Raw genomic sequence first — 18147 nt, forward strand, 5'->3', positions numbered from 1 at the left:
GACGACTCCCGCAGCTGCCCCCACGTTGCGATGCTGCGCCGACGTCGCGACGTCTCCGATTTGCAACTTTGTTGCACAAGGCTCCTTACGGAAGGCTGCACATCATTTGGCTTAATGGATCCGCGGCAACAACAATGACAACAACAAACGGCGAACAGCTTTGCCTCTTTGCTGTGACCCGCAAAGAGATCGGTATTGGTGGATCGCGGCATCGCCAATCGTTGACTGTGCGCGGTTCGAACCATCAAAACGAACAAGCAACAACAACAAGAAAAAACAACGAAAGAGTTGTAGTCGAAAGTGCTGGACTTGAAACTACCCTGTGCCCAAGTCGTGAGTCAAACAATGCCCTTCTAATCTATAAGCATCAATTAAATAAAATATCAATTTTTGATTTCATGAGATTCGCATAGAAAGGCGAAATTTAAAAGCTAGAGAGAAACAATGGGAGTGACGGTTGAAGAGCCAGATACAAAGAGAGGGGGACTAGGAAAGAGTGATAAGTACGGACTAGAGAAATAATAATTCAGATGAGAGTGGAAGGGAGGAGAAAGGGGAAGATGAAGAGAGAAAACCTATAAAACTTTGATGAAATTTGTTTTTTTTTTCAGATTATTTGTCAATCGAATAATAAGAAATATATTGCCAATGGAAAGTCAAGGACATATCAGCTCGTGAACTCATGCGAATCGGAAAAAAGGTAAAATATTGCTATACTCAAATTAGACATTGTTAAAGGCTAGAATGTAATATAAATAATGGGAGTATTCCGGATCATGACAAACGCAAAGAAAGGTGAAATTGCAGTATACCCCATTTGGCCATTGGTAAAGGGTACATGATTGTAACAACAAAATATTCGTCGTCGTCTTTATTCGCTGATGTATTCAAAAATGTTCTGCAACATTGTTGCATGGGAATGGGGCAAGCTCTGAGTTGCGGCTGCCATTCGCACTCATTTGACAAGACCAAATCGGGACGTTCGAGTATTTAAATTGAGTGCTCGGCCCAATTATTAGATCTTAATCTGCTATCCTCAATCTCTCAGTCGTTGGCTCGTTGGCTCATTTTTGTGCCATTTCTGTAACTTTAATTACTCGCATAATTTCAACACCTAAAACGATTACGGACCATTGTCGCAGAAAGCAAAATGAAAGCAGTCAAATTACAAAAAAAAAAAAACAATCACCCAAAGAAAGCAAAGCAATCGCAACTGAAAATGGTGTTAAGTATTTACACGTGCGTTAGCCATAAATGACAGCTGAGACCTTAGAGCCAACAGAGAGTTTCGCCTACAGTTATTTACCAGAGATATTAAAAATATAATAAAGAAAGAATCATGACCAAACTGTTTTTTGTCAAATATTTTGATGTAATTAGATGGTGATTGCCATCAATCAAATCAGCAATCGAATGTTTACATCAGAATATTTGACGAAAAACGGTTTGGTCATGATTTTGATTGGGTATCTCGGGTAAATATTGTCTGATTTTGATATGTTATACCTTTTTAAATTCGTATGAATCCCTACTATCAATTGACATTCAAACACTTTAAAAATCGATGTGTTATAGAAAGTTGTGGACCAAAAAACGATTCGTTTGTAAAGTCAACCTTTTTTTATGATTTTTTGTCATATCTCGGCCAAATAGCTTCAGATTTGGAAATTTTATACCATTTTGGACTCGTAAGGATCAGTACTATCGATTGGCATCAAAAGAATTCAAATCTAAATTGTGGCCCAAATCGACAAAAAAGCAAGGGGTTACATCACGTTTTTTCCCAAAATCAGGGTCGCTTCGAAAATCAAAACTTTTTTGATGATTTTTTGTGAATATCTCGGGTAAAAATTGTCTGATTTTGAAATATTATACCTTTTTAAATTCGTATGAATCCCTACTATCAATTGGCATTCAAACTTAATTAAAATCGATGGGTTATAGAAAGTTGTGGACCAAAAAACGATTCGTTTGTAAAGTCAACCTTATTTTTATGATTTTTTGTCATATCTCGACCAAATAGCTTCAGATTTGGAAATTTTATACCATTTTGGACTCGTAAGGATCAGTACTATCGATTGGCATCAAAAGAATTCAAATCTAAATTTTGGCCCAAATCGACAAAAAAGCAAGGGGTTACATCACGTTTTTTCCCAAAATCAGGGTCGCTTCGAAAATCAAAACTTTTTTGATGATTTTTTGTGAATATCTCGGGTAAAAATTGTCTGATTTTGAAATATTATACCTTTTTAAATTCGTATGAATCCCTACTATCAATTGGCTTTCAAACTTAATTAAAATCGATGGGTTATAGAAAGTTGTGGACCAAAAAACGATTCGTTTGTAAAGTCAACCTTTTTTTTATGAATTTTTGTCATATCTCGGCCAAAAAGCTTCAGATTTGGAAATTTTATACCATTTTGGACTCGTAAGGATCAGTACTATCGATTGGCATCAAAAGAATTCAAATCTAAATTTTGGCCCAAATCGATAAAAAAGCAAGGGGTTACATCACGTTTTTTCCCAAAATCAGGGTCGCTTCGAAAATCAAAACTTTTTTGATGATTTTTTGTGAATATCTCGGGTAAAAATTGTCTGATTTTGAAATATTATACCTTTTTAAATTCGTATGAATCCCTACTATCAATTGGCATTCAAACTTAATTAAAATCGATGGGTTATAGAAAGTTGTGGACCAAAAAACGATTCGTTTGTAAAGTCAACCTTTTTTTTATGAATTTTTGTCATATCTCGGCCAAAAAGCTTCAGATTTGGAAATTTTATACCATTTTGGACTCGTAAGGATCAGTACTATCGATTGGCATCAAAAGAATTCAAATCTAAATTTTGGCCCAAATCGACAAAAAAGCAAGGGGTAACATCACATTTTTTCCCAAAATCAAGGTCGCTTCGAAAATCAAATCTTTTTTGATGATTTTTTGTGAATATCTCGGGTAAAAATTGTCTGATTTTGAAATATTATACCTTTTTAAATTCGTATGAATCCCTACTATCAATTGGCATTCAAACTTAATTAAAATCGATGGGTTATAGAAAGTTGTGGACCAAAAAACGATTCGTTTGTAAAGTCAACCTTTTTTTTATGATTTTTTGTCATATCTCGGCCAAATAGCTTCAGATTTGGAAATTTTATACCATTTTGGACTCCTAAGGATCAGTACTATCGATTGGCATCAAAAGAATTCAAATCTAAATTTTGGCCCAAATCGACAAAAAAGCAAGGGGTTACATCACGTTTTTTCCCAAAATCAGGGTCGCTTCTAAAATCAAAACTTTTTTGATGATTTTTTGTGAATATCTCGGGTAAAAACTGTCTGATTTTGAAATATTATACCTTTTTAAATTCGTATGAATCCCTACTATCAATTGGCATTCAAACTTAATTAAAATCGATGGGTTATAGAAAGTTGTGGACCAAAAAACGATTCGTTTGTAAAGTCAACCTTTTTTTTATGATTTTTTGTCATATCTCGGCCAAATAGCTTCAGATTTGGAAATTTTATACCATTTTGGACTCGTAAGGATCAGTACTATCGATTGGCATCAAAAGAATTCAAATCTAAATTTTGGCCCAAATCGACAAAAAAGCAAGGGGTTACATCACGTTTTTTCCCAAAATCAGGGTCGCTTCGAAAATCAAAACTTTTTTGATGATTTTTTGTGAATATCTCGGGTAAAAATTGTCTGATTTTGAAATATTATACCTTTTTAAATTCGTATGAATCCCTACTATCAATTGGCTTTCAAACTTAATTAAAATCGATGGGTTATAGAAAGTTGTGGACCAAAAAACGATTCGTTTGTAAAGTCAACCTTTTTTTTTATGAATTTTTGTCATATCTCGGCCAAAAAGCTTCAGATTTGGAAATTTTATACCATTTTGGACTCGTAAGGATCAGTACTATCGATTGGCATCAAAAGAATTCAAATCTAAATTTTGGCCCAAATCGATAAAAAAGCAAGGGGTTACATCACGTTTTTTCCCAAAATCAGGGTCGCTTCGAAAATCAAAACTTTTTTGATGATTTTTTGTGAATATCTCGGGTAAAAATTGTCTGATTTTGAAATATTATACCTTTTTAAATTCGTATGAATCCCTACTATCAATTGGCATTCAAACTTAATTAAAATCGATGGGTTATAGAAAGTTGTGGACCAAAAAACGATTCGTTTGTAAAGTCAACCTTTTTTTTATGATTTTTTATCATATCTCGGCCAAATAGCTTCAGATTTGGATATTTTATACCATTTTGGACTCGTAAGGATCAGTACTATCGATTGGCATCAAAAGAATTCAAATCTAAATTTTGGCCCAAATCGACAAAAAAGCAAGGGGTTACATCACGTTTTTTCCCAAAATCAGGGTCGCTTCGAAAATCAAAACTTTTTTGATAATTTTTTGTGAATATCTCGGGTAAAAATTGTCTGATTTTGAAATATTATACCTTTTTAAATTCGTATGAATCCCTACTATCAATTGGCATTCAAACTTAATTAAAATCGATGGGTTATAGAAAGTTGTGGACCAAAAAACGATTCGTTTGTAAAGTCAACCTTTTTTTTATGATTTTTTATCATATCTCGGCCAAATAGCTTCAGATTTGGAAATTTTAGGGTCGCTTCGAAAATCAAAACTTTTTTGATGATTTTTTGTGAATATCTCGGGTAAAAATTGTCTGATTTTGAAATATTATACCTTTTTAACTTCGTATGAATCCCTACTATCAATTGGCATTCAAACTTAATTAAAATCGATGGGTTATAGAAAGTTGTGGACCAAAAAACGATTCGTTTGTAAAGTCAACCTTTTTTTTATGATTTTTTATCATATCTCGGCCAAATAGCTTCAGATTTGGAAATTTTAGGGTCGCTTCGAAAATCAAAACTTTTTTGATGATTTTTTGTGAATATCTCGGGTAAAAATTGTCTGATTTTGAAATATTATACCTTTTTAAATTCGTATGAATCCCTACTATCAATTGGCATTCAAACTTAATTAAAATCGATGGGTTATAGAAAGTTGTGGACCAAAAAACGATTCGTTTGTAAAGTCAACCTTTTTTTTATGATTTTTTATCATATCTCGGCCAAATAGCTTCAGATTTGGATATTTTATACCATTTTGGACTCGTAAGGATCAGTACTATCGATTGGCATCAAAAGAATTCAAATCTAAATTTTGGCCCAAATCGACAAAAAAGCAAGGGGTTACATCACGTTTTTTCCCAAAATCAGGGTCGCTTCGAAAATCAAAACTTTTTTGATAATTTTTTGTGAATATCTCGGGTAAAAATTGTCTGATTTTGAAATATTATACCTTTTTAAATTCGTATGAATCCCTACTATCAATTGGCATTCAAACTTAATTAAAATCGATGGGTTATAGAAAGTTGTGGACCAAAAAACGATTCGTTTGTAAAGTCAACCTTTTTTTTATGATTTTTTATCATATCTCGGCCAAATAGCTTCAGATTTGGAAATTTTAGGGTCGCTTCGAAAATCAAAACTTTTTTGATGATTTTTTGTGAATATCTCGGGTAAAAATTGTCTGATTTTGAAATATTATACCTTTTTAACTTCGTATGAATCCCTACTATCAATTGGCATTCAAACTTAATTAAAATCGATGGGTTATAGAAAGTTGTGGACCAAAAAACGATTCGTTTGTAAAGTCAACCTTTTTTTTATGATTTTTTATCATATCTCGGCCAAATAGCTTCAGATTTGGAAATTTTAGGGTCGCTTCGAAAATCAAAACTTTTTTGATGATTTTTTGTGAATATCTCGGGTAAAAATTGTCTGATTTTGAAATATTATACCTTTTTAACTTCGTATGAATCCCTACTATCAATTGGCATTCAAACTTAATTAAAATCGATGGGTCTGTGGACCAAAAAACGATTCGTTTGTAAAGTCAACCTTTTTTTATGATTTTTTGTCATATCTCGGCCAAATAGCTTCAGATTTGGAAATTTTATACCATTTTGGACTCGTAAGGATCAGTACTATCGATTGGCATCAAAAGAATTCAAATCTAAATTGTGGCCCAAATCGACAAAAAAGCAAGGGGTTACATCACGTTTTTTCCCAAAATCAGGGTCGCTTCGAAAATCAAAACTTTTTTGATGATTTTTTGTGAATATCTCGGGTAAAAATTGTCTGATTTTGAAATATTATACCTTTTTAAATTCGTATGAATCCCTACTATCAATTGGCATTCAAACTTAATTAAAATCGATGGGTTATAGAAAGTTGTGGACCAAAAAACGATTCGTTTGTAAAGTCAACCTTTTTTTTATGATTTTTTATCATATCTCGGCCAAATAGCTTCAGATTTGGAAATTTTATACCATTTTGGACTCGTAAGGATCAGTACTATCGATTGGCATCAAAAGAATTCAAATCTAAATTGTGGCCCAAATCGACAAAAAAGCAAGGGGTTACATCACGTTTTTTCCCAAAATCAGGGTCGCTTCGAAAATCAAAACTTTTTTGATGATTTTTTGTGAATATCTCGGGTAAAAATTGTCTGATTTTGAAATATTATACCTTTTTAAATTCGTATGAATCCCTACTATCAATTGGCATTCAAACTTAATTAAAATCGATGGGTTATAGAAAGTTGTGGACCAAAAAACGATTCGTTTGTAAAGTCAACCTTTTTTTTTATGATTTTTTGTCATATCTCGGCCAAATAGCTTCAGATTTGGAAATTTTATACCATTTTGGACTCGTAAGGATCAGTACTATCGATTGGCATCAAAAGAATTCAAATCTAAATTTTGGCCCAAATCGACAAAAAAGCAAGGGGATACATCACATTTTTTCCCAAAATCAAGGTCGCTTCGAAAATCAAAACTTTTTTGATGATTTTTTGTGAATATCTCGGGTAAAAATGGTCTGATTTTGAAATATTATACCTTTTTAAATTCGTATGAATCCCTACTATCAATTGGCATTCAAACTTAATTAAAATCGATGGGTTATAGAAAGTTGTGGACCAAAAAACGATTCGTTTGTAAAGTCAACCTTTTTTTATGATTTTTTGTCATATCTCGGCCAAATAGCTTCAGATTTGGAAATTTTATACCATTTTGGACTCGTAAGGATCAGTACTATCGATTGGCATCAAAAGAATTCAAATCTAAATTTTGGCCCAAATCGACATAGAAGCAAGGGGTTACATCACGTTTTTTCCCAAAATCAGGGTCGCTTCGAAAATCAAAACTTTTTTGATGATTTTTTGTGAATATCTCGGGTAAAAATTGTCTGATTTTGAAATATTATACCTTTTTAAATTCGTATGAATCCCTACTATCAATTGGCATTCAAACTTAATTAAAATCGATGGGTTATAGAAAGTTGTGGACCAAAAAACGATTCGTTTGTAAAGTCAACCTTTTTTTTATGATTTTTTATCATATCTCGGCCAAATAGCTTCAGATTTGGAAATTTTATACCATTTTGGACTCGTAAGGATCAGTACTATCGATTGGCATCAAAAGAATTCAAATCTAAATTTTGGCCCAAATCGACAAAAAAGCGAGGGGTTACATCACGTTTTTTCCCAAAATCAGGGTCGCTTCGAAAATCAAAACTTTTTTGATGATTTTTTGTGAATATCTCGGGTAAAAATTGTCTGATTTTGAAATATTATACCTTTTTAAATTCGTATGAATCCCTACTATCAATTGGCATTCAAACTTAATTAAAATCGATGGGTCTGTGGACCAAAAAACGATTCGTTTGTAAAGTCAACCTTTTTTTATGATTTTTTGTCATATCTCGGCCAAATAGCTTCAGATTTGGAAATTTTATACCATTTTGGACTCGTAAGGATCAGTACTATCGATTGGCATCAAAAGAATTCAAATCTAAATTTTGGCCCAAATCGACAAAAAAGCAAGGGGTTACATCACGTTTTTTCCCAAAATCAGGGTCGCTTCGAAAATCAAAACTTTTTTGATGATTTTTTGTGAATATCTCGGGTAAAAACTGTCTGATTTTGAAATATTATACCTTTTTAAATTCGTATGAATCCCTACTATCAATTGGCATTAAAATCGATGGGTTATAGAAAGTTGTGGACCAAAAAACGATTCGTTTGTAAAGTCAACCTTTTTTTTATGATTTTTTATCATATCTCGGCCAAATAGCTTCAGATTTGGATATTTTATACCATTTTGGACTCGTAAGGATCAGTACTATCGATTGGCATCAAAAGAATTCAAATCTAAATTTTGGCCCAAATCGACAAAAAAGCAAGGGGTTACATCACGTTTTTTCCCAAAATCAGGGTCGCTTCGAAAATCAAAACTTTTTTGATAATTTTTTGTGAATATCTCGGGTAAAAATTGTCTGATTTTGAAATATTATACCTTTTTAAATTCGTATGAATCCCTACTATCAATTGGCATTCAAACTTAATTAAAATCGATGGGTCTGTGGACCAAAAAACGATTCGTTTGTAAAGTCAACCTTTCTTTTATGATTTTTTATCATATCTCGGCCAAATAGCTTCAGATTTGGAAATTTTATACCATTTTGGACTCGTAAGGATCAGTACTATCGATTGGCATCAAAAGAATTCAAATCTAAATTGTGGCCCAAATCGACAAAAAAGCAAGGGGTTACATCACGTTTTTTCCCAAAATCAGGGTCGCTTCGAAAATCAAAACTTTTTTGATGATTTTTTGTGAATATCTCGGGTAAAAATTGTCTGATTTTGAAATATTATACCTTTTTAAATTCGTATGAATCCCTACTATCAATTGGCATTCAAACTTAATTAAAATCGATGGGTCTGTGGACCAAAAAACGATTCGTTTGTAAAGTCAACCTTTTTTTATGATTTTTTGTCATATCTCGGCCAAATAGCTTCAGATTTGGAAATTTTATACCATTTTGGACTCGTAAGGATCAGTACTATCGATTGGCATCAAAAGAATTCAAATCTAAATTTTGGCCCAAATCGACAAAAAAGCAAGGGGTTACATCACGTTTTTTCCCAAAATCAGGGTCGCTTCGAAAATCAAAACTTTTTTGATAATTTTTTGTGAATATCTCGGGTAAAAATTGTCTGATTTTGAAATATTATACCTTTTTAAATTCGTATGAATCCCTACTATCAATTGGCATTCAAACTTAATTAAAATCGATGGGTCTGTGGACCAAAAAACGATTCGTTTGTAAAGTCAACCTTTTTTTTATGATTTTTTATCATATCTCGGCCAAATAGCTTCAGATTTGGAAATTTTATACCATTTTGGGCTCGTAAGGATCAGTACTATCGATTGGCATCAAAAGAATTCAAATCTAAATTGTGGCCCAAATCGACAAAAAAGCAAGGGGTTACATCACGTTTTTTCCCAAAATCAGGGTCGCTTCGAAAATCAAAACTTTTTTGATGATTTTTTGTGAATATCTCGGGTAAAAATTGTCTGATTTTGAAATATTATACCTTTTTAAATTCGTATGAATCCCTACTATCAATTGGCATTCAAACTTAATTAAAATCGATGGGTCTGTGGACCAAAAAACGATTCGTTTGTAAAGTCAACCTTTTTTTTATGATTTTTTATCATATCTCGGCCAAATAGCTTCAGATTTGGAAATTTTATACCATTTTGGACTCGTAAGGATCAGTACTATCGATTGGCATCAAAAGAATTCAAATCTAAATTTTGGCCCAAATCGACAAAAAAGCAAGGGGTTACATCACGTTTTTTCCCAAAATCAGGGTCGCTTCGAAAATCAAAACTTTTTTGATGATTTTTTGTGAATATCTCGGGTAAAAACTGTCTGATTTTGAAATATTATACCTTTTTAAATTCGTATGAATCCCTACTATCAATTGGCATTCAAACTTAATTAAAATCGATGGGTTATAGAAAGTTGTGGACCAAAAAACGATTCGTTTGTAAAGTCAACCTTTTTTTTATGATTTTTTATCATATCTCGGCCAAATAGCTTCAGATTTGGAAATTTTATACCATTTTGGACTCGTAAGGATCAGTACTATCGATTGGCATCAAAAGAATTCAAATCTAAATTTTGGCCCAAATCGACAAAAAAGCAAGGGGTTACATCACGTTTTTTCCCAAAATCAGGGTCGCTTCGAAAATCAAAACTTTTTTGATGATTTTTTGTGAATATCTCGGGTAAAAAACGACTCGGACCAAAAAACGATTCGTTTGTAAAGTCAACCTTTTTTTTATGATTTTTTATCATATCTCGGCCAAATAGCTTCAGATTTGGAAATTTTATACCATTTTGGACTCGTAAGGATCAGTACTATCGATTGGCATCAAAAGAATTCAAATCTAAATTTTGGCCCAAATCGACAAAAAAGCAAGGGGTTACATCACGTTTTTTCCCAAAATCAGGGTCGCTTCGAAAATCAAAACTTTTTTGATGATTTTTTGTGAATATCTCGGGTAAAAACTGTCTGATTTTGAAATATTATACCTTTTTAAATTCGTATGAATCCCTACTATCAATTGGCATTAAAATCGATGGGCTATAGAAAGTTGTGGACCAAAAAACGATTCGTTTGTAAAGTCAACCTTTTTTTTATGATTTTTTATCATATCTCGGCCAAATAGCTTCAGATTTGGATATTTTATACCATTTTGGACTCGTAAGGATCAGTACTATCGATTGGCATCAAAAGAATTCAAATCTAAATTTTGGCCCAAATCGACAAAAAAGCAAGGGGTTACATCACGTTTTTTCCCAAAATCAGGGTCGCTTCGAAAATCAAAACTTTTTTGATAATTTTTTGTGAATATCTCGGGTAAAAATTGTCTGATTTTGAAATATTATACCTTTTTAAATTCGTATGAATCCCTACTATCAATTGGCATTCAAACTTAATTAAAATCGATGGGTCTGTGGACCAAAAAACGATTCGTTTGTAAAGTCAACCTTTTTTTATGATTTTTTGTCATATCTCGGCCAAATAGCTTCAGATTTGGAAATTTTATACCATTTTGGACTCGTAAGGATCAGTACTATCGATTGGCATCAAAAGAATTCAAATCTAAATTTTGGCCCAAATCGACAAAAAAGCAAGGGGTTACATCACGTTTTTTCCCAAAATCAGGGTCGCTTCGAAAATCAAAACTTTTTTGATGATTTTTTGTGAATATCTCGGGTAAAAACTGTCTGATTTTGAAATATTATACCTTTTTAAATTCGTATGAATCCCTACTATCAATTGGCATTAAAATCGATGGGTTATAGAAAGTTGTGGACCAAAAAACGATTCGTTTGTAAAGTCAACCTTTTTTTTATGATTTTTTATCATATCTCGGCCAAATAGCTTCAGATTTGGATATTTTATACCATTTTGGACTCGTAAGGATCAGTACTATCGATTGGCATCAAAAGAATTCAAATCTAAATTTTGGCCCAAATCGACAAAAAAGCAAGGGGTTACATCACGTTTTTTCCCAAAATCAGGGTCGCTTCGAAAATCAAAACTTTTTTGATAATTTTTTGTGAATATCTCGGGTAAAAATTGTCTGATTTTGAAATATTATACCTTTTTAACTTCGTATGAATCCCTACTATCAATTGGCATTCAAACTTAATTAAAATCGATGGGTCTGTGGACCAAAAAACGATTCGTTTGTAAAGTCAACCTTTTTTTTATGATTTTTTATCATATCTCGGCCAAATAGCTTCAGATTTGGAAATTTTATACCATTTTGGACTCGTAAGGATCAGTACTATCGATTGGCATCAAAAGAATTCAAATCTAAATTGTGGCCCAAATCGACAAAAAAGCAAGGGGTTACATCACGTTTTTTCCCAAAATCAGGGTCGCTTCGAAAATCAAAACTTTTTTGATGATTTTTTGTGAATATCTCGGGTAAAAATTGTCTGATTTTGAAATATTATACCTTTTTAAATTCGTATGAATCCCTACTATCAATTGGCATTCAAACTTAATTAAAATCGATGGGTCTGTGGACCAAAAAACGATTCGTTTGTAAAGTCAACCTTTTTTTATGATTTTTTGTCATATCTCGGCCAAATAGCTTCAGATTTGGAAATTTTATACCATTTTGGACTCGTAAGGATCAGTACTATCGATTGGCATCAAAAGAATTCAAATCTAAATTTTGGCCCAAATCGACAAAAAAGCAAGGGGTTACATCACGTTTTTTCCCAAAATCAGGGTCGCTTCGAAAATCAAAACTTTTTTGATAATTTTTTGTGAATATCTCGGGTAAAAATTGTCTGATTTTGAAATATTATACCTTTTTAAATTCGTATGAATCCCTACTATCAATTGGCATTCAAACTTAATTAAAATCGATGGGTCTGTGGACCAAAAAACGATTCGTTTGTAAAGTCAACCTTTTTTTTATGATTTTTTATCATATCTCGGCCAAATAGCTTCAGATTTGGAAATTTTATACCATTTTGGGCTCGTAAGGATCAGTACTATCGATTGGCATCAAAAGAATTCAAATCTAAATTGTGGCCCAAATCGACAAAAAAGCAAGGGGTTACATCACGTTTTTTCCCAAAATCAGGGTCGCTTCGAAAATCAAAACTTTTTTGATGATTTTTTGTGAATATCTCGGGTAAAAATTGTCTGATTTTGAAATATTATACCTTTTTAAATTCGTATGAATCCCTACTATCAATTGGCATTCAAACTTAATTAAAATCGATGGGTCTGTGGACCAAAAAACGATTCGTTTGTAAAGTCAACCTTTTTTTTATGATTTTTTATCATATCTCGGCCAAATAGCTTCAGATTTGGAAATTTTATACCATTTTGGACTCGTAAGGATCAGTACTATCGATTGGCATCAAAAGAATTCAAATCTAAATTTTGGCCCAAATCGACAAAAAAGCAAGGGGTTACATCACGTTTTTTCCCAAAATCAGGGTCGCTTCGAAAATCAAAACTTTTTTGATGATTTTTTGTGAATATCTCGGGTAAAAACTGTCTGATTTTGAAATATTATACCTTTTTAAATTCGTATGAATCCCTACTATCAATTGGCATTAAAATCGATGGGTTATAGAAAGTTGTGGACCAAAAAACGATTCGTTTGTAAAGTCAACCTTTTTTTTATGATTTTTTATCATATCTCGGCCAAATAGCTTCAGATTTGGATATTTTATACCATTTTGGACTCGTAAGGATCAGTACTATCGATTGGCATCAAAAGAATTCAAATCTAAATTTTGGCCCAAATCGACAAAAAAGCAAGGGGTTACATCACGTTTTTTCCCAAAATCAGGGTCGCTTCGAAAATCAAAACTTTTTTGATAATTTTTTGTGAATATCTCGGGTAAAAATTGTCTGATTTTGAAATATTATACCTTTTTAAATTCGTATGAATCCCTACTATCAATTGGCATTCAAACTTAATTAAAATCGATGGGTCTGTGGACCAAAAAACGATTCGTTTGTAAAGTCAACCTTTTTTTTATGATTTTTTATCATATCTCGGCCAAATAGCTTCAGATTTGGAAATTTTATACCATTTTGGACTCGTAAGGATCAGTACTATCGATTGGCATCAAAAGAATTCAAATCTAAATTGTGGCCCAAATCGACAAAAAAGCAAGGGGTTACATCACGTTTTTTCCCAAAATCAGGGTCGCTTCGAAAATCAAAACTTTTTTGATGATTTTTTGTGAATATCTCGGGTAAAAATTGTCTGATTTTGAAATATTATACCTTTTTAAATTCGTATGAATCCCTACTATCAATTGGCATTCAAGCTTAATTAAAATCGATGGGTTATAGAAAGTTGTGGACCAAAAAACGATTCGTTTGTAAAGTCAACCTTTTTTTATGATTTTTTGTCATATCTCGGCCAAATAGCTTCAGATTTGGATATTTTATACCATTTTGGACTCGTAAGGATCAGTACTATCGATTGGCATCAAAAGAATTCAAATCTAAATTTTGGCCCAAATCGACAAAAAAGCAAGGGGTTACATCACGTTTTTTCCCAAAATCAGGGTCGCTTCGAAAATCAAAACTTTTTTGATAATTTTTTGTGAATATCTCGGGTAAAAATTGTCTGATTTTGAAATATTATACCTTTTTAAATTCGTATGAATCCCTACTATCAATTGGCATTCAAACTTAATTAAAATCGATGGGTCTGTGGACCAAAAAACGATTCGTTTGTAAAGTCAACCTTTTTTTTATGATTTTTTATCATATCTCGGCCAAATAGCTTCAGATTTGGAAATTTTATACCATTTTGGACTCGTAAGGATCAGTACTATCGATTGGCATCAAAAGAATTCAAATCTAAATTGTGGCCCAAATCGACAAAAAAGCAAGGGGTTACATCACGTTTTTTCCCAAAATCAGGGTCGCTTCGAAAATCAAAACTTTTTTGATGATTTTTTGTGAATATCTCGGGTAAAAATTGTCTGATTTTGAAATATTATACCTTTTTAAATTCGTATGAATCCCTACTATCAATTGGCATTCAAGCTTAATTAAAATCGATGGGTTATAGAAAGTTGTGGACCAAAAAACGATTCGTTTGTAAAGTCAACCTTTTTTTATGATTTTTTGTCATATCTCGGCCAAATAGCTTCAGATTTGGATATTTTATACCATTTTGGACTCGTAAGGATCAGTACTATCGATTGGCATCAAAAGAATTCAAATCTAAATTTTGGCCCAAATCGACAAAAAAGCAAGGGGTTACATCACGTTTTTTCCCAAAATCAGGGTCGCTTCGAAAATCAAAACTTTTTTGATAATTTTTTGTGAATATCAATTGGCATTCAAACTTAATTAAAATCGATGGGTCTGTGGACCAAAAAACGATTCGTTTGTAAAGTCAACCTTGTTTTATGATTTTTTGTCATATCTCGGCCAAATAGCTTCAGATTTGGAAATTTTATACCATTTTGGACTCGTAAGGATCAGTACTATCGATTGGCATCAAAAGAATTCAAATCTAAATTTTGGCCCAAATCGACAAAAAAGCAAGGGGTTACATCACGTTTTTTCCCAAAATCAGGGTCGCTTCGAAAATCAAAACTTTTTTGATGATTTTTTGTGAATATCTCGGGTAAAAATTGTCTGATTTTGAAATGTTATACCTTTTTAAATTCGTATGAATCCCTACTATCAATTGGCATTCAAACTTAATTAAAATCGATGGGTTATAGAAAGTTGTGGACCAAAAAACGATTCGTTTGTAAAGTCAACCTTTTTTTAATGATTTTTTATCATATCTCGGCCAAATAGCTTCAGATTTGGATATTTTATACCATTTTGGACTCGTAAGGATCAGTACTATCGATTGGCATCAAAAGAATTCAAATCTAAATTTTGGCCCTAATCGACAAAAAAGCAAGGGGTTACATCACGTTTTTTCCCAAAATCAGGGTCGCTTCGAAAATCAAAACTTTTTTGATAATTTTTTGTGAATATCTCGGGTAAAAATTGTCTGATTTTGAAATATTATACCTTTTTAAATTCGTATGAATCCCTACTATCAATTGGCATTCAAACTTAATTAAAATCGATGGGTCTGTGGACCAAAAAACGATTCGTTTGTAAAGTCAACCTTTTTTTATGATTTTTTGTCATATCTCGGCCAAATAGCTTCAGATTTGGAAATTTTATACCATTTTGGACTCGTAAGGATCAGTTCTATCGATTGGCATCAAAAGAATTCAAATCTAAATTGTGGCCCAAATCGACAAAAAAGCAAGGGGTTACATCACGTTTTTTTCCAAAATCAAGGTCGCTTCGAAAATCAAATCTTTTTTGATGATTTTTTGTGAATATCTCGGGTAAAAATTGTCTGATTTTGAAATATTATACCTTTTTAAATTCGTATGAATCCCTACTATCAATTGGCATTCAAACTTAATTAAAATCGATGGGTTATAGAAAGCTGTGGACCAAAAAACGATTCGTTTGTAAAGTCAACCTTTTTTTATGATTTTTTGTCATATCTCGACCAAATAGCTTCAGATTTGGAAATTTTATACCATTTTAGACTCTTAAGGATCAGTACTATCGATTGGCATCAAAAGAACTCAAATCTAAATTTTGGCCCAAATTGACAAAAAAGCAAGGGGTTACATCACGTTTTTTCCCAAAATCAGGGTCGCTTCGAACATCAAAACTTTTTGATGATTTTTTGTGAATATCTCGGGTAAAAATTGTCTGATTTTGAAATATTATACCTTTTTAAATTTGTATGAATCCCTACTATCAGTTGGCATTCAAACTTAATTAAAATCGATGGGTTATAGAAAGCTGTGAACCAAAAAACGATTCGTTTGTAAAGTCAACCTTTTTTTTATGATTTTTTGTCATATCTCGGCCAAATAGCTTCAGATTTGGAAATTTTATACCATTTTGGACTCGTAAGGATCAGTACTATCGATTGGCATCAAAAGAATTCAAATCTAAATTTTGGCCCAAATCAACAAAAAAGCAAGGGGTTACATCACGTTTTTTCCCAAAATCAGGGTCGCTTCGAAAATCAAAACTTTTTTGATGATTTTTTGTGAATATCTCGGGTAAAAACTGTCTGATTTTGAAATATTATACCTTTTTAAATTCGTATGAATCGCTACTATCAATTGGCATTCAAACTTAAATAAAATCGATGGGTTATAGAAAGTTGTGGACCAAAAAACGATTCGTTTGTAAAGTCAACCTTTTTTTTATGATTTTTTATCATATCTCGGCCAAATAGGTTCAGATTTGGAAATTTTATACCATTTTGGACTCGTAAGGATCAGTACTATCGATTGGCATCATCAGAATTCAAATCAAAAAAAATTCAATATCGATGGGTTAAAAAAAATTGACCAAAAACCGATTGGTTTTCAAAATGAACCTTTTTTGATGATTTAAAAACGACATATCACCACGCGGACAACGACATAATCTGGCCATGATCAACGGCGGAGCTATGTCGCTTCAAATTTCATCGAAATTTATCCTAGGGGGTTAGTCGCAAAATTGGCAAAAATCGAAAAATTCCGGGCTAACTTCGCCATTTGAAGGACTATCGGGATGTCCTTTGGCCAGTAGATAGTCCTCAGCATCCCATTGAACAATTTACAACCCAAAGGACGAAAGTCCTTCAGACAAAAAAGTTTTAAGGACGATTTTGCTTAAAGAAATTAGGCCATAACTCGACCATATCCTTGCGTATCCTGGCGAGTCATATGTCAAAATAATTGTGTTGGCCAGGACTATCAACTGGCAAAATTTCATTAAGATCGTCCTTGTAGTTTTGAAGATATTCAAGGATTTGTGTTTTCGGGCCATTTCCGTGCGCTCCGGGACAAAAATTTTACAAGTCCGATTTCGAGTCATGTGATTCTTAGATGACCCTATATTTTTATGATGCAGATTGATGCAGGGGGTCTATATGATCCTAACGCACCATGTCCTTTGAAAATCTGCAGGGACATGCCCGAGTTATGGCCAATTTTCCGATTTTCTAGAATTATCTATATGTTTAATTTAAATGTGTTTTTATCATTTCAGACCGCCAGATTAAGGACTATAAGGACCTCTAAGGACCTCCACGAGTGACAAAGCAGATTTCTTAAGGATCGGACTTAATTAAGGCCAGATTTAGTTAATTTAAGTTTAAATAAGCTAAAATTATAAATTATGCTCGTTTTGTATAATTTTAAGAGAAATAATTAAGAAAATTAGCATAAGAAACAGCAATTTTATAAATTGAAACATAAATAAATTTAAAATAAAAGCGAAATTCCTGTTTTTTTATTTAAAAATTCAAAAATCAACGGTTTTTAGAAATGGCGCTGGAGTTATGTCGTTTTGGAACGTCATATCTCCATTGGCAACCGCTGGCGCTGGAGTTATGTCGTTTTGGAACGTCATATCTCCATTGGCAACCGCTGGCGCTGGAGTTATGTCGTTTTGGAACGTCACATCTCCAGTTTTCTTAAAATCTGCCAAAATACCAGGCGAACAGAAATGCGCAGAAGGTCGACAAAAAATATTTTTAGCTGCCGAAAAAATTTCATTGCATACCCAAAAGAGGCGCCCTAACGGCCGGCTGGGTCCCAAAATTTAACTAAAATTTCCGAAAAACACCAGGCGAACAGAAATGCCCAGAAGGT

The 18147-nt window shown here is 32.7% G+C and overlaps 1 long non-coding RNA gene across 1 annotated transcript; it reads left to right on the forward strand.

The window, feature by feature from the left end:
* Nucleotides 1-432: 432 nt before the first annotated feature.
* LOC115762835 lies at nucleotides 433-17685 on the forward strand. Its single transcript, XR_004017834.1, has 3 exons — nucleotides 433-503; nucleotides 612-700; nucleotides 17543-17685. It is a non-coding gene; the product is annotated as an uncharacterized LOC115762835 (long non-coding RNA).
* Nucleotides 17686-18147: the final 462 nt, after the last annotated feature.

This window comes from Drosophila novamexicana, unplaced genomic scaffold (assembly GCF_003285875.2).
Source record: "Drosophila novamexicana strain 15010-1031.04,08,12 unplaced genomic scaffold, DnovRS2.1 tig00000644-arrow-pilon, whole genome shotgun sequence".
Classification (NCBI taxonomy): Eukaryota; Metazoa; Arthropoda; class Insecta; order Diptera; family Drosophilidae; genus Drosophila; species Drosophila novamexicana.